The sequence below is a fragment of the Chelonia mydas genome, chromosome 25 (genome assembly GCF_015237465.2).
Source record: "Chelonia mydas isolate rCheMyd1 chromosome 25, rCheMyd1.pri.v2, whole genome shotgun sequence".
Taxonomy (NCBI): Eukaryota; Metazoa; Chordata; order Testudines; family Cheloniidae; genus Chelonia; species Chelonia mydas.
In genome coordinates this window covers 3,330,039-3,352,452 of record NC_057858.1, presented here as the reverse complement: position 1 = coordinate 3,352,452, position 22,414 = coordinate 3,330,039, and the positions used below count along the sequence as shown (strand labels likewise).

Below are 22,414 nucleotides of genomic sequence, written 5' to 3'. Positions count from 1 at the left end.
AGGCACCAGCAAACTAAGCACGTGCTTGGAGCGGCACAATTCCAGGGGCAGCGTTCCAGGTGGGTTTTGGTTTTTTTTTTTGCTTCGGCAGTTCTGCTCTCGGAGGATATTTTTTTTGCTTGGGGAGGCAAAAAACCTAGAGCCGGCCCTGTACTCACAGTCTCAGGCTCCTGGGTCTCATTCCCGCCTCTACCACTGACCTTGGAGCAATTCACGGGCCTGCTCCGTGCCTCAGTTTCCCCAGCTGTGCAGCAGGGATAATGATGTAAAATGTGTTGAGCTCCTTGCATGATAGGAGCTGGAGAAGGGCAGACGTGCGGTGAACGCCATCCCCTGACAAGTAAACTGCCGTCTGCCCCCCACCCCCAATCCAGGCCAGCCAGAAGCAATGGCATGCGGCTAGCTGGGCATGGTGACATGTTGCCCACTGGGGATGCTGGAATCTGATTACTCCCAGGGATGGCGCTTTCTGCATATACTGGCCTTATTGGTAAGTTACATGCTGAGATTCCTGTGGCACTTTTAACCTTATCAATATTCACAGCAAAGGAATTCACTGGCCTGGAGCCTCACCAGAGTTCTGCTCCAGCAAGAGAGACCATTTCCCTGCTAAATTAGAGCGGGGCCAGAACCCAGGGCCCAAACCCCTCCCATCTCTGGGCCCTTGGAGAACTGGATCCAAATGATGTTGCTCGAGTACCTATTTTCTTTGCAGGGTTTGTCCCATCCCATCACTCTGCAGTCCACCCAGGAGCCCTGTCGGCTCCGGGGCTGAATGCTAGGAATTCACTGTTTTCATTCCGGATGCCAGGAGCTGCTCCAGCCTGGAAAAACACATGCCACAGAAAGGTCCCATCTTTCTCTGGGAAATCTGCCTCCCGTCCCCTGTCAGACTGTCGTGCTATGGAGCAAGTTGTCTATGTCTGAAAGTGAATTACATGCTGGGGAAAGGTGCCAGATTGACAGCTTGGGGAGCATGGGGCAGAACAGGCTGCCCCCCACACCCTGCCCCACTGCAGGACCAGAGGGAGGACCAGACGAGCTCAGACCCCAGGTCCAGCTAGCTCAGGAACCTGTCTCTGCCAGTGTCCAACACCAGCTGCTTCAGAGGAAGATGTAAGAACCCCTAGGAGCAGATGTGGGATAAGCTGCTGGGTGTGACGCTCTGTACCTCGGGGGAACACCCTACACCCCCATGTTCATCTTTATAACATGATTGTGTGGTACCCAATGCAAAGTTTCTCATGTTGGGTGTCTTCGGAAGGCTCATAATGCCCTGAGCATGGTTGTTATAGTGATGTTATAGTAATTGTTACAGTAATGTTGTAGTGAGGTTACAGGTTATAATTTCGTTTATACATTTATGAGGCTGAAAATGTGTCCTTATGGCTTAAAGCAAAACCATGCAAAAACTCGCCACGAGCGGAGAGGCAGTAGGACCCCTCACCAGTCACTGCCCGTTCTGTAGTTGTGCGCCTGAGTTTTCCTTGCTAAGCGCACTTGGCACTTGTCGCCATGGAATTTCATTGTGTTGAATTCAGACCAATTATCTAATTTGTCAGGGTCATTTTGAATTCTAATCCTGGCCTCCAAAGTACCTCCCAGCTGGGTGTCATCTGCACGGCATACTCTCCACTCCATTATCCAAGTCATTAATGAAAATATTGACTTGTCCCGGACCCAGGACTGACCGCTGCAGGACTCCACTATATACGCCCTCCTCAGCTGAGAGTGAACCATTGATAACTAATCGTTGATTACAGTCTTTCAACCAATTGTGCCCCCATGTGACAGATACTTCTTTTAGCCCATGTTTCCCTAGTTTGCTTATGCGAATATCATGTGGGACTGGGTCAAAAGCCCTATAAAATCCAGATCTAGCACATCTACTGCTTCCCCCATCCGCTAGGCCAGTGACCCTGTTGAAGAAGGAAATTAGGCTGCTCTGTCATGCTGACTATTCCTTATAACTCTGTTATCCTCTAGGTGCTTACAAACTGACGGTTCACTAATTTACTCCAGTATCTTTCCAGATATTGAAGTCAGGCTGACTGGCCTATAATTCCCCGGATTCTCTCTGGTCCCCTTTCTAAAGGTAAGTATTGTGTTTGCCCTTCTCCAGTCCTCTGGGACCTCATCTATCCTCCAGGAGTTCTCCAAGTTAATTGCCAACGGTTCTGAGATTGCTTCAGACTAGTTCCTTAAGTAAAGTGAGATGAATTTAATCAGACCATGCCAACTTGAATACATCAAATTTATCTAAATATTCTTTAATCTGTCCTCTCCTTATTTTGGCTTGCGTTCCTTCCCCGTTGTTGTTAATATTAATTGTGCTGAGTATCTGGTTACCACTAATCTTTTTAGTGATGACTGAAGCAAAAGAGGCATTAAACACTTCAGCCATCTTGATGTCATCAGCTCCCATTCTCCACTAAGGAGAGGACCTGCACTTTCCTTCGTCTTTCTCTTCATTCTAATATATTCAAATAAACTCTTCTCACTGCCTTTTATCTTCCTTGCTAGGTGTGACTCATGTCCCTTAGGCCTTCTCTACACTACAAAACTAGGTTGACTTAATTAAGGTCATTCAATCGGCTGTTGGTGTCCATCCTACTCTCCTCCTGCCGGTGGAGCGCATCCTCACAGGAACACTTGCATTGACTGAAGTGGGGCATTGTGGGGCACTGGCAGCCACTAGAGCCCCCCATCTACCCTAGGATGACAGCCCCTGCTGCAGCCCTGCTCCAGCTCAATTTCACAGTACAGAGCCTACCAGCCGTGAAATTGACATCCTTGTCCATTTCACCCTGCTATTGTCTCTGCTCAGAGCAGCCGCACCCAGACGGCTCTGGGAACCCCCTGCGACCGCCAGCCATGCTCGGAGTGGGGAGCCAGAGGGAAGCAGGCTCCCAGTGGTAAGAGGGGAGCCCAGGCAGCAGCCTGCTGGGAGAAAGTAGCCAGGAGCCTGGGGGGGGGCAGCAGGGCTCCCAGAGGACAAAGACATTCTGCCTTTCTTTCTTTTGAATCATGAAATCTATCATGTCATGATCATTTTCACCCAATGTCCAATCTCTTTTTGAATCTTGTTAAATTCTTGTGGCAATGAGTTCCCCAGTTTAATCACACATTGCATGAGACAGTATTTCCTTTGATTGGTTTGGAATTTCCCATCTTTTCATTTCATTGAATGTCCCTTTGTTCTTGTGCTATGATGAGGGAAGGAGAACAGAGGCTCCTGAGCTCCCTTCTCTAGGCCAGGCATTACTTACAGACTTTTATCATACCCCCTCTTATTCGTCTCCTTGCTGGGGTAACATCCCAGTCTTTCCAATTTCTCCTCCAAGGAGGTTTTTCCAAGCTGTTGCTTATTCTCCTCATCCTTGTCTGAACCCCCCTCTAGTTCTGCTATATCCTTGTGGAGCCACAGTGACCAGCATTGCACGCAGCGTCCAGGCGAGGCTGCACCACTGATTTACATAAAGGCGTTAGAAAATTTTCTGTATTATTCCCTTATGCAGCCTCACATTGTGCTCGCTATTTTGACTGCAGCTGCACATTGAGCAGGAGTCTCCACTGAGCTGTCGACAATGGCTCCCTTTTCTTGAGCTGACACAGTTAATTTGGACACTGTAAGGTGCACGGTAATTTATTTCCCCCCTGCAATGTGCATTGCTTTGCATTTGTTGACTCTGAATTTCATTTGTAATTAGAATTGTAGAATCATAGAAGATCAGGGTTGGAAGGGACCTCAGGAGGTATCTAGTCCAACCCCCTGCTCAAAGCAGGACCAACCCCAGCTAAATCATCCCAGCCAGGGCTTTGTCAAGCCGGGCCTTAAAAACCTCTAAGGATGGAAATTCCACCACCTCCCTAGGTAATTGTGTGGCCTGTTTCCGTGCAGGGTTCCTCTCTGAAGTTCCCTCACCATGCTCTCTGGTTCTGACTCACCTAACTTACTGATAGTCCTGGGCAGATTCCAGCCCCCTCCCCCCCCAACCCCCCGGCTCACCCCCCTTTCCACATCACGAACAAACATGTTGGATACTCCAACCTAGCGCAGAACTCCTGTGACTCCTGCTGTTCACCTCTGGCCATGATGAAAATTCACCATTGAATCCTAGTCTTTTTTTTCTGACTCTGAGCCAGTTTTTGACCCATGACAATATTTTGCCTCTCACCCCCTGGTGACTTCGCTTCTTTAGCAGCTAAAAAAGATTTCTTTGGAAGTATATGTAAGCAGTGTCAGGATGAGCTCCACCCTGACATCTGGTGGTGAGGTGTGGCAAGTTGTGGAAAAGAACTTCAGGGGCCGATCTCATTTGCATAGGCACACCCACCCCGCCTAGAATGAGGCCATAGCTGCCCAAATGGTCACCTTGGCTGCTGTGGGACCCCCAGTGTCTCTGTTATTGGGGCAGGAAGAATAAATTGTTATTACCCTGATTATGGGAACTGTGCTTGGAACTGTACTTGGCCTTTTGTTATGATGGAGGGACTCACCATCAACTAAGTAGCACTCGCTAGGCAAGGGTCATGGGTTCCAAAACTGTGAATGGAGAGAGGCTGGGGACAAGTATTAATATTTGGTGACCTGGGCCCCTGGGTGAGGGCCTTACATGCTAATTGCGCTTCCTCCTCTCTCCGCTGTGGAATATCAGAGCTAATTTTGATTTCATTAGAAGTCTAGTTACAGGCTGCTGAGCTCACTTTGGGCTAATAGTGCACCAGCACTGAGGCTCCCCTACTACAAAGAGCTGAACTGACTAAGAGCTGAAATCACTGAGTGTTGTTAAGTAGTGGGGGGAGCCTGAAGATATATTGTGGAGCAGTTTGCGGGACGGCTGGAGTGCCTTGTGGACAGGCTGGTGGAGCAGTTCATAGGACGGTGGGAGCTGCTGGTGGGATGCGGAGCAGTTCGTGGGACAGCGGGAGCTGCGTGTGGGCCGCGGAGCGGAGCTGAGCGAAGCATTTTGTGGGGCAGCTGGCAGAGCGGAGCAGAGCAGAGCGAAGGCCTATGGAGCTGTGAGGCGGTCAGCTTCAGATCATGTAAGGTGCCTCTTACCTCCACCCCCATCTCCACCCAGGTTGGGAGGTAAAGCTCTGTAGATAAACTTTTGAACTCTGGGGCTGCCCTGACCAGGGACAGAGACTTTGGGGTCACTGGACTTTTGGGACTTTGGGTGATTTGGGGTTGCTGGACTCAAGAACCAAAGGGAAAGGGCATGCTCCAATTTGCTTGGGATGGTTTTTTTGCTCATGGGTTGTGTTATGAATCCTATTTGTGGTGTTTCCCCAACATAATGCCACATTATTTCTCTCTGTTATTAAAAGCCTTTTTGCTACACTCAGACTAGGTGCTTGCGAGAGGGGAAGTATTGCCTCTTGGAGGCGCCCAGCGAGGGTGGTATATATTTGTCCCAGGTCACTGGGTGGGGGCTCGAGCCAGTTTGCATTGTGTTATTGGAATGGATCCCCTAGATATTGAACCCGGCCCTTGTTGCTGCCAACTCTGACGGGCAGAAGGGTTACATATAAATAAATTATGTCAGTTGGTTCTTCTTTACCCACTACTGTACTAACATGGGCAAAAAGAAAAGGAGTACTTGTGGAACCTTAGAGACTAACCAATTTATTTGAGTATGAGCTTTCGTGAGCTGTAGCTCACGAAAGCTCATGCGCAAATAAATTGGTTAGTCTCTAAGGTGCCACAAGTACTCCTTTTCTTTTTGCGAATACAGACTAACACGGCTGTTACTCTGAAACCTAACATGGGCAAAGAATTCTAAGATATCAGCGAGACACAATTTTCCTTAGCTGAATCCCTCTTGGTCTGACCCTATCGTGGCATGATCTCCACAGTGTTTTGTCATTCTGTTTTTAACTAGCTTTTCAGCTGAGAGATGAGGCTGATTGGTCTATATGGAGCACCCCAGAGCCTTTTCAAAATACAAGTCCAAGATTTGCTCCCTCCAAGTCTCTGGAACAGCTGGTGTTTTTAATAAGTGTTTAGTCATTTTTTTTAGCAGCTCAGCTACCTCGTAGCCTAGGTCTGGTCCCGTATTACATTTTAAATGATCAGTTTGCTCCAGCAGCTCTCTCATAGTGCCCAGAGAAGATCAATCCCGGGGCAGAAATTCCCATGACATCTCAGCAGTGAAGACTGATGCAAGGAAATCATTTGGCTTCTCAGCAACGTCCTTATCTCCCTTAATTGCTCCCGTTAATTCCTGGTGATTCAGCGGGCTCACCCAGTCTTTCCCAGTCTTCCTGCTTCTGATAGACTTAAAGGCTTGCTCGTGGCTGGTTTTTACACCTTTACCTATTTGCTCTTCAGACTCCATTTTGGCCCCTCTGATTTCCCCCTCTCCTATCGCCTGCGGTACTTTGTGCTCCTGATTATTGGCTTCTCAGGGACAGGTTACCAAATCTGGCAGGATTTCTGTTTGCCTGAAACACGTTCTTGATCCTGCCATGTAGCTCTGTTGGTTTGGTGGGACACGTGTCTGCTGAGACTCTAGTTGTATTCCTACGTAGCATCCAGGCCACCTCTAGGGATTCAACTCTGTTACTTCCAGCTTTGGGCCCTTCACCCTCTCTCGAGTTCACCGGTTGGCACTTACCTGCCCCAGGGATGTTGACTAATTATATCGCGGTCTCTGGTCCTGAGTGGTTCAGCTACTGTCACTTCTTGAATTAGCTCCTGTCAGTTACCTCGGCATCATCAAGCACAGCCTCTCCTCTCACACTTTGGCACTCGCTGCTCCACGAAGGAATCACTGAAAGTGTCAAGATTTGTTTCTCTCGCCCCGTCCCCTTGGGCTGTGTGACCAGTTCGTAGGCGGGTAGCTGAAGTCCCCCATTGCTATTGTTTTGCTGGGTTTTGCTGCCTTGTCCCTAGTTTCCTTCCCTTGACTTGGAGCCCGGTCATGCGGCCCCACTGATGGAGTGACACATTCCTACAACTTGGGATTTGTATCCACACAGATGCAACTGGGCAGGCCTCTCCGCTCAGAATTCCACTCTCCCTCGATTCTGCGGACTCTTTATGCCTCAGAACTGCGCCCCCACCTCTTTGGCTTCATCCGGCTTGTAACAGGTATTACCCTAGCCCATTGGTCTTCACAGAAATGCCCGTCTGGAAGAGCTCGCGAGAGGTCATCTCATCCATCTCCCCCGGCGCTGAGGCAGGACCAAATCAGCTTAAAGCATCCCTCCAGGAGCTTGTCCAACGTGCCCTTAAAAACCTCAGGCAACGGGGATTCTACAGCTTGCCTTGATCACCTGGGCAATGCTGAGCTAGCCTGAGCATTTCAACGCTTTTCCTAATACCAACCTAAATCTCCCTGGCTGCAAACTGACTCAGTTACTTCCTGTATTTGTCATTCTGTCACATCACTGCAATGGTCCGAGTCCGTTCCCAGGCATTCCAGGGCCCCAGGGTTTGGTTTTACATTTCTTGCATTTGCGCACAGACATGTCTAGGGTTTAGTTTTGACCAGGTGCCAGTTTATATTTAACCCGTTGGTCTGACACCCACTGAGCTTACAGACTTTTGACCTCTGCATTGGTATCTGATCCTGCTCTAGTTCAGGTGTAATTTACACCACACCTTTAGTTGGATGCCCAGACACCATTCTGAGGGGTGAGCTCCTCAGCTCCTGCCAGTCTTCCACCAGCTCCTGGGGCAAACATTCCTCCTGAGTGACGTCCTGTGTCAGCAGTCTGGTTCCACTTAGACCACTTAGACCGTGCACCCTTTGGCACGCAGCCCATCAGGGAAATCCTCTGGCGGGCCAGGACAGTTTGTTTACCTGCAGTGTCTGCAGGTTCAGCCGATTGCAGCTCCCACGGGCCGCGGTTCGCCGTTCCAGGCTAATGGGGACTGCGGGAAGCAATGGCCAGCACATCCCTCGACCCGCACCGCTTCCTGCAGCCCCCATTGGCCTGGAACGGCGAACCACGGCCCGTGGGAGCTGCGATCGGCCGAACCGTCGGACGCTGCAGGTAAACAAACCATCCCGGCCTGCCAGCGGCTTTCCCCGATGGGCCGCGTGCCAAAGGTTGCCGATCCCTGACTTAGACTTAGGTGGAGCCCAGCCCTTCCGCAGAGGCTCTCCCTTCCCAAAAATGTTCCCCGATGCCTGATAAATTTAAGCCCTGTTCGTCAGGAGACTGGCTTCCCCAGCGGGAGAATCAGGGAAGTTAGTCCTGAGGTGAGCCCGCTCCACAATGCCCTCCTAGCCAGGTCAATAAAGAGCCCAGAGTCTCTGCTCCTTCACGCCAGCAGCTCTGACCTCCCGATGCTGCCTCTGGGCTCTGAGGTCCCTGAGCTGTTTGCACCAGGTATTTACATAAGCCAGGTGGCCACAAGACAAGCCATGTGCCATGACTAGTCTGCGGCTGGTCTCCACGCTGCACAGTTAGCCTGGGCTTTAACCCTGCACAGAGCAGGGCTGGATAACATTTGTGGGCTGTTAGTTATTCAGGTAAAAGGGTTTTATTATCGTTCAGATTTCAATCCCTTAGTCAACCCGACTGTTAATGGAGTCGCCCTCCCGGCCATGCCCGGCCCACACAGTGCAAACGTCCCCATGTTCGCTCCATGTGGGACCCCCCCCCGGCTGCTCGAAAAGGGCCAGAGCAGCACTGAACACCGGCCTTCTTCACTCCATGCACCCGCTTACATCCTGGACCTGCACTTGGTCTCCTGAAGCCTGGCGCCAAGGACCCTACTGTGAAGACTCGCTTGGAGAGCCCAGCAACACCCATTTGACAGTCAGAGTGTGTCTGCGTGTTTGATTGTTGTTCTTTAACTGCCCCTGCTGCAGTTCCAGCCCTGACAGACAGTGACTGCCCCTGACCCAGCCCATGGTGTCTAGCCCCCAACACAACCCCACAAAGTACGAGGTGCAAGCAAAAGAAAGAAAAGGAGGACTTGTGGCACCTTAGAGACTAACCAATTTATTTGAGCATAAGCTTTCGTGAGCTACAGCTCACTTCATCGGATGCATGAAGCTTATGCTCAAATAAATTGGTTAGTCTCTAAGGTGCCACAAGTACTCCTTTTCTTTTTGCGAATACAGACTAACATGGCTGTTACTCTGAAACCAAGCAAAAGAAAGGACACTTACCAGGAGGCACAGATCCTACTCTGCCCAAACACCCCCGTGCTTGCTGGCTCTGCTGGGACTCCTCCTGACTCAGAAACAGCTACCAACGCCAAAGGCTTTAGCTCCTCTCACCTGCTAATGACTGAGCCTCCTGGTGTCTGGTTTCCCAAAGCCTGGGACAAGATGCAGGATCCTAGAGACCTTCTAATATGAAACTAAACCAGGGTTACAGTCAGCGCTTTATTGCTGTTTTTAACTGCTTCTGAAGCAAGTCCAGGGTAAGGTTCAAAAACCGCCGTGGCATTTACCAGAAGGAACTGCCACTCAGTCCAAACTCCTCTGCCTATTCTCACTAGATCTGGGGCCATTCAGACTAGGAGACGGGTTTGACTAGCAGACACGGATTTCCTGGAAGAGCAGTGACTTCAGACCATGTGACTTAACCCAAACAATATATATTAGTTATACATGTGTGTGGGCCTGCCCACAAACTCACAGCATACGGGGTTTACCAGGTTTTGAAAGGGCACTTTGATTTTCCAGTGGTCCCTAAGTTAATAGCACATGGTCAGGGCCAACTGGTTTGAAATCTGCATTTTGGAAAGAATGTAAGAGAGAACAAAGCTCAAACAGAAATGGTTGGTTTTTATGGCAATGGAAATGGTTATTATTCAACAAACAAACCTTCCCCTGTGGTATTTACAAGCCAAGTAGAGAGCCTAAAGGTGAAACTAACCAAACACTAAAGTGAAACTGACAGTTACCTCACCTGAAAATGCAAAACCAAACAGCTTGACCAGTGAGAAGGTAACTGAAATTTTTAAATTTCTGCCCATTTGAATTGCTAGGTGCTAGTACCCTGGGGGGGAGAAATATGTTTACAGCAGAATTATGGGCTTGATTCCGATCTCCCCCACTCCAGCGTAAGTCAAAGCTGTGAAATCTGTGTGGTTATAGCTGCGTCTGGCTGCGAGGGAAATCAGGCCCATGCAGTTTAAACAGATCATGTCCTCTTAAGGCTCTGGGTTTTTGTTTGTTTGGTTTTCTCCACCACAAGCTCACTTCCTGCCCTCAGAGCTTACAAAAGAAAAAAAGCAGGACCTGAACGTGGAGTTTGTGTCACTCCAGCAGAGAAACTCTGCAGCCCCATCCCTCTTTCCACCAGCCACAGCCCATGAACAGGTCCAGGTTATTGTCATTGCTGATTAGCACCATAGCAGGGACTTTTCTGGGTGCTCCCCACTGCTCAAATTTTCTGGGAAGAGCCTGCGGGAGGAGAGACAGATTGGACATTGCACACTCTTGTCCAAGATCTCCTAGTGGGCAGTCGGGGATGGCCCGTGTCACCCCAAGAACGGAAGCACAGAGACCATGCAATGAGCTGTGGCAGAGATCGGGATGTTTAGTTCAGGCGTTTACAACGCCTTGTCTACACTAGACAAGGTCCGGTGCTATGGTGCTATCCTGGCAAGCCCTGCCAGTGGAGACGCGGCAAGAGGGCGTCTCTGGCATCACTTATACCAGTTCCTGAACAGAACAAGTGATCCCAGCAAAAGTCCTTTTTACTGGTGTAACTGGGTCCACACCAGGGCTTTGCCAGCAGGGCTATGTCAGTCAGAGGTGGGAGTTTTTTTAGCTGGCAAAACGTTTAAGTGTCGACCTGGCCCAAAGTCTCCCTCTGCCTACCAGGGCCTGCCATTCCCAGCACGGGGAGCCGGGCACACGATAGCTCTGCTCCTGCTAGCAGCTACAGAGAGCAGTGTGGTGGCGGCACTGGGGGTTAGGCGCCCAGGTACAAACCCACCTGTCCCCCTGGCTGCATACTCAGTAGCAGCATAGCCATGGCTCAGGATACCCACCTCGGTACGTGCCCCGGTGGAGATTCAAATCCCATTGTGCTGGGCACTTGTAACTGGAGTTGGCCACCTCCCATGCACCCAATCATTGCCAAGGGTCACGCTACAGGCAGCCGGCCTCAGTTTCCCTTCTTGGACTGTTTAAATAAAACTTCCCTTGGTCAAATATACCTCTCCTTGGGAACTAGATTTTTAATATAAAATTAACTGCAAATAAGAGTCACAAATCCCAACCCAAATCCATTCCTAAAGCTTCGCAAGACAAGGTTTCCCTTCCTCCTACCCCTACCTCCCTGTCTGGGGCAACCCCTGGTCTGAAGCTTCCCTGCAGGAGCTTTTCCTCACCTTGTGAAGACTCTGTACCAACTTCCTGGGCTTCCACCTACTGCCCATTATGGGCACTCCCTGATCCAACCCAGGTGTGCCTATTTAGTGGTCAGGGCTGGCTAGCCTCAGGCCCTCCACCACCTGGTACAGCACCGCACGAGTACACAGCCCTGCCCCCAAACTGCTGACACTCTAAACAGCCCAGCCAGGTGGAGGCAGGATCCATAGCCCCATTTCACAGACCGGAAACTGAGGCCCCAGAGGCTAAGGGAGTCGCCCAAGGTGACACTGGGAGGCGAAAAACCTGGGCCTGACGCTGAGACCCATGGCAGAGAGGGCCTCGTGCTTCAGAGCAGCCTGCCCCTGGCTCTGGACCAGACAATGACAAGTGGGTCGCGTAACCCTGTGTGGGGTAGGCCAGCCCTGCCCCCATGGGAGCCGTCTCACTCCCCTGCTGTACCTCCACATGCCCAAAGAGTGTCATTCCCTGCGCACTGCTGGCTGCACCATGGCAGATTTCCTCAGCCTGGCTCAGCTCCACGTGGGCCTGAGTCCGGAATGAGAACCAGCTCCCTCCCTGCAGCAGGCTGGATTAGGAGGCAGCTGAGCAGGCCCCGTGGCCCCTCGCAGTGACCTGGGCTAGACCAGAACCGCCCAGACCTGCAGTGCCCCGATGGATCACGGTGTCCCCCAGGCACTAGCGATTTACACTGGTTAGTCATCGCTGTATTGCCCTGGGGGCAGCCTCCAGACAGCCCATGCCAAGGGCCTGGCGACACATTCGGAACGACTCTTATTGTGACTTGTAATTGAAAGCTATCGCAAATGCATGGTTCTGCCTGTTTAGCTGGGGTTACTAGGACCCCCTGTCACGGAGTCCCTGGGCGATGCTCTGGAACTGCTCCCCATGAAGCCAGTCAGGACTCTGGGGAAGTCTCCTGTCTGGGAGCAGCCTGTCTGCAGGACACACAGCTCACACAACTTCCACCTTCCTGGGTCTGACCTCGGAGCATTCAGCATCCCCTTCTCACACCGTGCGCTTCCCACAGCGAGTCCGCCCAGGCGGGGTCCGGGGGGGGCCAGAGGGTCCTGCCCCCCAACTCCGCAGTCAGATGTGACTCTCAGCCAGCCAGTAAAACAGAGGTTTATTAGACGATAGGAACATGGTCTAAAACAGAGCTTGTAGGTGCAGAGAACAGGACCCCTCAGCTGGGTCCATTTTGGGGGGCAGTGAGCCAGACAACCATGTCTGCACTTCACTCCATGTCTCCAGCCAGCCCCAAACTGAAACTCTCCCCAGCCCCTCCTCCTCTGGGCTTTGTCCCTTTCCGGGGCCAGGAGGTCACCTGATCTCTTTGTCTTCAACCCTTTAGCTCTCACCTTGTAGGGGGGAAGGGCCCAGGGCATCAGTTGCCAGGAAACAGGGTGTCGGCCATTCTCTGTGTCCAGACCCCTGCACACACCTGTCCTCGAGGGCGCTGCAATGATCATACACCCTTACCCCACCCCCTAGACACTTAAGAACTGCATAGGGGAAACTGAGGCACCCCCACACTATTCAGAGAAAACATTAAGAACAGTCCCGCTTCATCACACCCGCCTCTCTGAAACATAATTAAGCCAGCTCGTTGTAATGCGGTCCATGCAAATGGCCAGCAGCGAGAACAAATTAGTTGCAGCTGGGACCTCACAGTCCGCCCTAAGCTGTGTTTCATTGCGGGCTGGCAGAGACGATACGAACTGTGCCTGGCTCTTGGTGTCAGATCCATGCCACGGACCGAGGCTTCACCTGCATGGAGCTGATTGCAGGAACAGGGTCCCTGGGAGCAGAGTGTGACTCTCTGGATCCTGGAGTTGCTCAGCAGCCCAGTGCAGAGGTGCGGGTGCTTTGCTGCCGGGGCTTCATGTTTGTCTAACACCAATAAAACACACAGCCAGGGTGAATTTTCCCAAGGCGCTGCAGCTGGCATTAACTCCTTGCACAGCGTGCTGTTGGCATCGCTGGGGGAAAGCGAGCCAGGTTTAGTGCTCGCGCCCTTTGGCTTTTACAGACTCAGGTTTGTTTTATCATCCACCGCGAGGTTTTCTAAATCACTTTTCTCCCGACAAAGGCGTTGGTCGGGTGCATTGGACACCTCGTGCTGCCATTATACTAGTCCCACTGGCACTCAGCTGCCATGGGCGTGGGCACCGACTGACAGAAAAAACTAGAGAGCAAGCGTGAGCATGGGCAGGCGCTGCCGGCATCTCTGGATTCTCTTGTGCCTCATTGTCCCTTGCAATGTTGCTGAGCAGCATGGAGACTTCAGGAGGCTCCATGGGTCTCACGGGACAAAGCATCTGGGGCCAGATTCTGCTCTCGTTTCCACAGGTACAAAACGGGAGCAGGGCCAGTGCACAGCTCCAGGCCAATGCCAGTGTGACCGACAGGAGAATCTGGCCCCTGGCCCCTGCAACGGTCCTAGCTAAGGAGCAGCAAGCCAAACCGGGGAGAGGCTGGGCTGGCCCCTTCTCCCAGCTGCCCCAGCTGATGCAGGCCTCTCCCCCACAGTGTGTTCTCCAGGGCTTGGCCAGCCAGCACCAAGTATACGCCCCACTTCCTAGAGCTCTCTGTCCCCAGCTTTCTGCAGGTGGTCCTGGGGGCATTTTCTCCACCACCCCTGGGGAAATGTCTCATGCGCTCCCACCCTGCATGTGTGTTTGGGCCCTGGTGGCTAAGAGGGGTGTGGGACGTGGGCACTCACTATGGGGAGGGAAGGCACTGGCAGGGGTCTCACCAGAGGGGCAGGGGACACCCCCCTTAGCAGTCCTGCTCTGACTTCAATCACCCTGATATCTGCTGGGAGAGCAATACAGCGGTGCACAGACAATCCAGGAAGTTTTTGGAAAGGGTAGGGGACAATTTCCTGGTGCAAGTGCTGGAGGAACCAACTAGGGGCAGAGCTCTTCTTGACCTGCTGCTCACAAACTGGGAAGAATTAGTAGAGGAAGCTAAAGTGGATGGGAACCTGGGAGGCAGTGACCATGAGATGGTCAAGTTCAGGATCCTGACACAGGGGAAAAAGGAGAGCAGCAGAATACGGACCCTGGACTTCAGAAAAGCAGACTTTGACTCCCTCAGGGAACTGATGGGCAGGATCCCCTGGGAGAATAACATGAAGGAGAAAGGAATCCAGGAGAGCTGGCTGTATTTTAAAGAATCCTTATTGAGGTTACAGGGACAAACCATCCCGATGTGTAGAAAGAATAGTAAATATGGCAGGCGACCAGCTTGGCTTCACAGTGAAATCCTTGCTGATCTTAAACACAAAAAAGAAGCTTACAAGAAGTGGAAGATTGGACAAATGACCAGGGAAGAGTATAAAAATATTGCTCGGGCATGCAGGAGTGAAATCAGGAAGGCCAAATCACACCTGGAGTTGCAGCTAGCAAGAGATGTTAAGAGTAACAAGAAGGGTTTCTTCAGGTATGTTAGCAACAAGAAGAAAGTCAAGGAAAGTGTGGGCCCCTTACTGAATGAGGGAGGCAACCTAGTGACAGAGGATGTGGAAAAAGCAAATGTACTCAGTGCTTTTTTTGCCTCTGTCTTCACGAACAAGGTTAGCTCCCAGATTACTGCACTGGGCAGCACAGCATGGGGAGGAGATGACCAGCCGTCTGTGGAGAAAGAAGTGGTTCGGGACTATTTAGAAAAGCTGGACGAGCACAAGTCCATGGGGCCGGATGCGCTGCATCTGAGAGTGCTAAAGGAGTTGGCCGATGTGATTGCAGAGCCTTTGGCCATTATCTTTGAAAACTCATGGCGATCCGGGGAAGTCCCGGACAGCTGGAAAAAGGCTAATGTAGTGCCCATCTTTAAAAAAGGGAAGAAAGAGGATCCGGGGAACTACAGGCCAGTCAGCCTCACCTCAGTCCCTGGAAAAATCATGGAGCAGGTCCTCAAGGAATCAATTCTGAAGCACTTAGAGGAGAGGAAAGTGATCAGGAACAGTCAGCATGGATTCACCAAGGGCAAGTCATGCCTGACTAATCTAATCGCCTTCTATGATGAGATAACTGGCTCTGTGGATGAGGGGAAAGTAGTGGACGTGTTGTTCCTTGACTTTAGCAAAGCTTTTGACACCATCTCCCACAGTATTCTTGCCAGCAAGTTAAAGAAGTATGGGCTGGATGAATGGACTATAAGGTGGATAGAAAGCTGGCTAGATTGTTGGGCTCAATGGGTAGTGATCAATAGCTCCATGCCTAGTTGGCAGCCGGTATCAAGTGGAGTGCCCCAAGGGTCGGTCCTGGAGCCGGTTTTGTTCAATATCTTCATAAATGATCTGGAGGAGGGTGTGGATTGCACTCTCAGCAAGTTTGCAGATGACACTAAACTGGGAGGAAAGGTAGATATGCTGGAGCGTAGGGATAGGATACAGAGGGACCTAGACAAATGAGAGGATTGGGCCAAAAGAAATCTGATGAGGTTCAACAAGGACAAGTGCAGAGTCCTGCACTTAGGATGGAAGAATCTCATGCACTGCTACAGACTAGGGACCGAATGGCTCGGCAGCAGTTCTGCAGAAAAGGACCTAAGGGTTACAGTGGACGAGAAGCTGGATATGAGTCAACAGTGTGCCCTTGTTTCCAAGAAGGCCAATGGCATTTTGGGCTGTATAAGTAGGGGCATTGCCAGCAGATCAAGGGACATGATCATTCCCCTCTATTCGACATTGGTGAGGCCTCATCTGGAGTACTGTGTCCACTTTTGGGCCCCACACTACAAGAAGGATATGGAAAAATTGGAAAGAGTCCAGCGGAGGGCAACAAAAATGATTAGGGGACTGGAACACAGGATTTATGAGGAGAGGCTGAGGGAACTGGGATTGTTTAGTCTGTGGAAGAGAAGAATGAGGGGGGATTTGATAGCTGCTTTCAACTACCTGAAAGGGGGCTCCAAAGAGGATCTAGACTGTTCTCAATGGTAGCAGATGACAGAACAAGGAGTAATGGTCTCAAGTTGCAGTGGGGGAGGTTTAGGTTGGATATTAGGAAAACCTTTTTCACTAGGAGGGCGGTGAAAGACTGGAATGCGTTACCTAGGGAGGCGGTGGAATCTCCTTCCTTAGAGGTTTTTAAGGTCAGGCTTGACAAAGCCCTGGCTGGGATGATTTAGTTGGGGATTGGTCCTGCTTTGAGCAGGGGGTTGGACTAGATGACCTCCTGAGGTGCCTTCCAACCCTGATAGTCTATGATTCTATGACCATTGCCCTACACTGCCAAGCCAAAAATAAAGGCTCAAAGGGAGGGCCAACTTGACGTCCTCTCCCCTTGCTATGGGCTGGAGTCCTGCTGCGTGGCACACCCTCAGCAGGAGCTGCCTGGCCAGGGCAGGAGATAAAACCAGCGTTTGGGGGTCGTGTGCTGAACTGTGAGGGACCAAGCCACAAACCCCAGGGGGTTTGGCCCCAGGTTCTTGTGCGGCCTGTCTCTGAACTGCCGAGTGCCGCACCTGCCCTACAAGCAGGAGGGGCCTGGCTCGGGGCTTTGATTTTGACTCATAGAATCATAGATCATAGAATCTCAGGGTTGGAAGGGACCACAGGAGGTCATCTAGTCCAACCCCCTGCCCAAAGCAGGACCCATCCCCAATTTTTGCCCCAGATCCCTAAATGGCTCCCTCAAGGATTGAACTCACAACCCTGGCCAAAGCTCAAACCACTGAGCTCTCCCTCCCACCCTGGGGACCTTTAGCCCTGGCCATTGCAGCATCTCACACATGCCGGAATCTGGCTTCCTGCCAGCCTGGGCTACCTCTCCCTCGGCAGCCCGTGGCTCCGTCCGTGGCGGCGCATCAGAGAGAAGCCACACGCACGAGAGACCACGCTGGGCTGCGTGGCTGAGCCAGCCCTGTGGGCTCAGAGCAGTGTAGCACTCGCTGCTGCTTGTAAGCCAGCCAAAGCAGCTGGTGTCCTGCTCGTGTGCATTGGTCTGAGCCAAACCGTGCTCATCCAGGGATGCCCCAGAGGGCAGCGGCTGGCCCCATGAGCTTCATGGCCTTCAACCAGCCGCCTCAAAGCACAGCACAGACAGCAGCCACTTCGACCTCCCCCGAGCGCCCGCCAAGCATCGCGCCCCGTGCCTGCCTGCAATAAGCCACCTCGCTCACTTCAAAGCCTGCAGTGGGTCGCTAGTACATACCAGCCCCTTTCGTTCCACTCGGCTGGCGGCTGCTGACCTCAGAATCTGAGGGAAAGTCACAGCCCTCTTAACTAGACGCATTCGGCCAAGGGCATCTTGCCGCCTAGATCCAGGGGCGAGCACAGAGGACAGCAACAAGACTGATTATGGGGCTGGAGGGCTGACGGACGAGGAGAGATTACAAAAGCGAAATGTTTATGGTTTGGCTAAGAGACGACTCCAAGGAACATGATAACAGCCTGCAAGTATTTGAAGGGGTTGTAAGCACTGAAGCTAGAGAGGGATCAGCTCACGCTCAGGGTTGCAGGCTGAAATTAAGCAAATGAAAATTCAGGCTTGATACCAGGACGAATGTCCTGAGGCTGTGATCACCGTGGTGGGACTTTTATAACAAAGGCTGGCTAAGCTCCAGGGAACGTGTCATAGGGAATAACCACGAATAGGCATTTTCCTCTTCAATTGTTTGATTCCGTGGAGAGAGGGGCCAGAACCAAGCATATCAGAAGGTGGTGGATGTCTGGAATTGGCTCCTAATCCAAACCATGTGCTTGGGTCCATCTTTAATTCAGCTACAGAGCAAGAGATATAGCTAGCGTGCATGAGATGAGCTACACACACAGCCCAGCCTGGCTGGTCACAAACCACATCCCCCAGAGCCAGTCATTTCACATGATTTCATCCTGGCCTGTGACAGAGCGACCCTGCTGATAACCAGGCGGGCAGCGATCGAAAAAAAATTCCTATTTATTTTTTCTCTCTTCCATAAAAGGGAAAAGTGGAAGATCTTTACAGCTGGTGGGGAAGGGATGCCAGGCAGGGGATGCATACACACAGACGGACACTTGGGTTCAGTCTCTGATCTCAAACAGACTTGGTTTCTATCTATATTTCCCCTCCACAAACATCTGTTGTTAGCTTCTGAGCTGGGTGAAATTAACACGCCGTGGCTGTAACTCACTATTAAAGTTTCTTTTTAAATGAAGCCCTTTTTCTTTTGCAAAGCGCTGTGCCAATCAACTATATTTTCCACATACCTTTGGCAATGCTAGGTCCTAGGGGGATCCCTGGAAAGAAGCAGTGCGGTGCCACAAAGGAGAGGTGCTCCTGCTTGGCGGGTGGCTGGCTGAAGAACCTCTTTCCCAGCTGATGAAAGCACAGATGTGGGGGGCGGGGGGGAGAGAGATGACTGTGCAGAGGGGAGGAGAGACAGACCAAGAGAGGCTGCAGCTTTTTAACTGCTGTCTTGGCTCCTTCCCCTGAGAGAGCGAGGCAGACGGGGTCAGGGGTCAGCGATGGAGCTGAGGATGGGACGGTGAGAATTGGGAACTGAAGCCGTGGACCAAGTGGGGAGGTGCATGGGAAGGCTCGGTTGCACTCTTGGGACTGTCCCACAGTGGTGACGTGCCACAGCCTACAGGAAAAAGGAACTTGGACCCCTGGGCAGACCCTAGTGGAGGGTTCTGGGGGGCGAGGAGTGAGGAAATGACTCAGAAAGGCACCGTCTTGCAAGCATCACAAGGCCATAAATAGTTGCCCATCTGGAGCACAACAGGGGGTGGGATGGAAACAGAGTGTGCTGCATAGACTGGAAAACCTCATCCTGCAGAACGGAAGGGAGGCATTCATTTCCCCCCACCGTCCCCCAGCAAAAGCAGCTGGTGAAAGCAATTAATGAAGCAAGGAATCATAGCAAAGTACTGCCTTCCAAAGCCCCAGGGATCTCAAAGCACTTACCAATCATTGAGCCCCACCCCTCTTCCATGGGATGGGGAAGTATCGTTAAACCCATTGTGCAGAAGGGAAACTGAGGCACAGAGCAGCTGAGGGCCTGATTCTGCAACTCTTGAGTAAGAATCATTCAGATGATTAAAGGCTGCAGAAATGGGCCCCGGGTGACTTGTCTGAAGTCACAAAGTGAGTCTTTGGCAGAGCTGAGAACAGAACCCAGGAGTCCTGGTTCCTGAACCCCAGGCCCTGCCATGTTGAAAACAAATGATCACTTTGAAACCTGCTCCCGCTTGCACTGAAGTCAAGGGGAGTTTTGCCAATGATTTCAGCGGGTTAAGGATCATGAATTACACAGCCACCCTTCTGCACGAGCAATCGGCTCAGTGATTAATTACCCGGGAGAAGAGAGGTCGCTCTGTAGAGGGCACTTCACAGCCTGGGACGTTCAGTGACGTCAGAATGGATTCCACGCCGATGAAGAGACAGGTTCCGGGTGGGTTTGGAGTCTCTGTTCTCGGGACCATCTGGCTGGGTCAAGCACCCTGAATAACGCTGGCTTCGTTGCTATCGCTGCACGGGAAGAAGGACGCAGAGTGTTTGCCTACAGCTAAATTTATCAGCCAGAAATTCCTCTAGTTGTCGACTGAGCACGTCCCCCAGCAGGTGAGCCCCGGCACCCTGATTTGCTAAGGTAGTGAAGGTGACACCCAAGGTCTCCCCAAGGAAGGCAGCAGGCTGGGCAGAGATGGCCCTGTTAGCGCAGTTGACATCGCTGGGAAATGAGCAAGATGACAGGTAGCCGCAGAGGCTGTCAATTGCAGGCTACGTGGTCGAATGATTAGGGCAGGGCTGCAGGGCTATATTCCAATCCCAGCAACTTGGTCTTGGCAAGCCACCTCCCCAGAGTATTCCCCTGTGGGTGCGTGACGGAGCATTAGCTCTGTTTTGCGCCTGGTACCCAGCACTCCCATCACATTTCAATCGGCATTAATTTAACAGGTGCCATTGGTTGGAGGCTCAGCTGGACCAGTTCGGAATGGCCATGTCTGGGGACAGAACTGTCCGGCTTTTGATCAACCTGTGTGTCCGCACCCCAAACCTACATTGCATATGTGTGTGTCTGGACAGCCAGACACCCCCCGCCAACCACACACACACACACACACACACACACACACACACCGCACCATGCATACCCCACTCACCCCCCCCCACACACACACCCCACACCTACACACACAGGTCACCCCCCATCAACCCCACCACGTACACCCCACTCACACACACACATCCCATGTCACGCACACATACCACCCCCCATCTTCACCCACACACCACTCACTCGCACAAACACACACACACATACGCCATCCCCACCGCCACCCCACACCCCCCCCACACACACTGCCCCCCCTCACACCTACACACACCCACACCCACAGACACACACATCCACACACACTAGCTCTGGGTGTGTCTCTGTTTCAGTTGTGATATAAATACATTGCCTGTCTGTTGCTACCCAAGGATCTCAAAGCACGTGACAAACAGGAATTAACTGAATCTTACAAAAATTCTGTAAATGAAACGTGTCGCTCTTCCCGCTTTTCTAGATGGCCATGCTGCTTGTCTGCATGATGGGGTTATGGTGGCATAGCTCCAAGGTAACCGCATGCTGGCATGCCCAGAACGACCTAGTGGTCAGAGCAGGAGTCGGGCTGGGTCAGATTCCAGGAGATCCTGGTATCCAGAGACAGGCCAGAGGGCAGACCACGAGGCAGCCAGGGTCAGGCAGCAGAAGCACCGCAGGGGAAGCAGCCCTAAGCAGGGGGAACCCAGCTGCGTGGACAATTTCCTGCGCTCGGTTTAAATACAAGCAGAGACTCAGTCAGGACTCTGGAGCTCCTCCAGTCAGATCCCATGCCTGGAGTCCTCTGACTGAGTTGAACTTCTAGTTCTGGCACCATTAGGGGGTGACTGGGTGGCAGGTTGGAGCCCACTAGCACCCGAGTGCCTCACGGAGCAGGGCTGGAGACCAACGGGCCCTGGCAGAGGGATCCTTCTGCGGCGGTAGTAACACCACCTCCCTGAGCAAGGGAAGAAGTGCTGGCCATGCTGACACGGGGTTAGGTCGGCGATGCTGAGGGGTGCGGGTGTTTCACACCCCTGAGCACCGTAGCTATGTCCTCCCCCCCAACTGCCTCATTTCTCTTCTCCTGAAATCTACACTGAGCAGCACTTAATCTGGGTTCCTCACGTGTTGACGATGTGGTGAATCCCACTGCCCCGGGGCGGGGCAGTCCATCCCTAGCCCTGCTCAACACCACGGGCCCCGCGAGCTGGTCCCAGGCCAGATGACAGACGATGACTTGACCAGCCGGAGCTGTCGGCAGGCAGGTCACTGTGGCTGGGAAGCCCCAAGCCAGGCCGAACAGGGAACAGACTGAGCATTGGTCAGCACGTCCTGGAGCTGCCCCACAGCCGGGAGAAACCTCCCCCTCCACCCCGCACCCCGTCAGGGTCCAAGCTGCACCGGAGGGGGCAGCGGCCAGGAGTACCTGGGACTGGGACTATACGCGAGGCCTGTCGCTGCTTCTTGCCTCTCCTAGCAGGGCAGTGACTCCCAGAGGACAGAGGCAGTTATAAACACTGCTTTCCCAAAGGGAGCGGGGCTGCTCTCTCCCCCCTGAGGAGAGAACTGCGCTACCCCAGCAATTGCAAGTTGACATTCCCCACAGGCATGGCGCCACCCAAGCCAGGGCACTCAGATCAAACCTGGCCAAGTTCACCGCACATTGCACCCACCGAGGCATGGAGCAGGGAGCTTGCTGGATGCATCTGGGGGCTTTCCTATCAGAAGCAGCCTGAGCTCAGAGTTACCCTGCTGTCACTGCCCTAGCAGAAAGCCACTGCAGCTGGGGTTCTCCAGGCTTGGGAATTTTACACACATCCTATGGCTGTTTTGCGTCTTCCCAGCATCTCGAACACAGCTCAGATCCTCCTGCTCCAAAAGCACACGTCCCAGCTAGATGGGCTCACGGAGAATCCCCCTTAGCTGTGCGGGGTCTGTGACACACAGCCCAACAGTTCTAGTCCTGTCCATTAGTGAGCAGTGGTGTGCATTCACACTAGCCTCCATTATCACACCTTGCATTGCACCACTTTCCCCTGTGTCCTAAGCCCAGGGACTGAATTCTCCCTCTTAGAGAA

The 22,414-nt window shown here is 52.3% G+C and overlaps 1 protein-coding gene across 4 annotated transcripts in view; it reads right to left on the bottom strand.

The window, feature by feature from the left end:
• Window positions 1-18,831, bottom strand: part of TBXA2R (thromboxane A2 receptor) — a 45,035-nt gene extending 26,204 nt beyond the window's left edge. For 2 of the 4 annotated variants that reach the window (XR_006287433.1, XM_037885998.2), the window contains exon 1: window positions 9,132-9,479. The gene's annotated coding sequence lies outside the window, so the exon portion shown is untranslated. Of the gene's footprint in view, window positions 1-6,620; window positions 6,762-9,131; window positions 9,480-18,510 lie in introns of those variants that run through there. The other 2 variants (XM_037885999.2, XM_043535797.1) reach the window with 2 other exon arrangements.
• Between the last annotated feature and the right edge of the window lie 3,583 nt (window positions 18,832-22,414).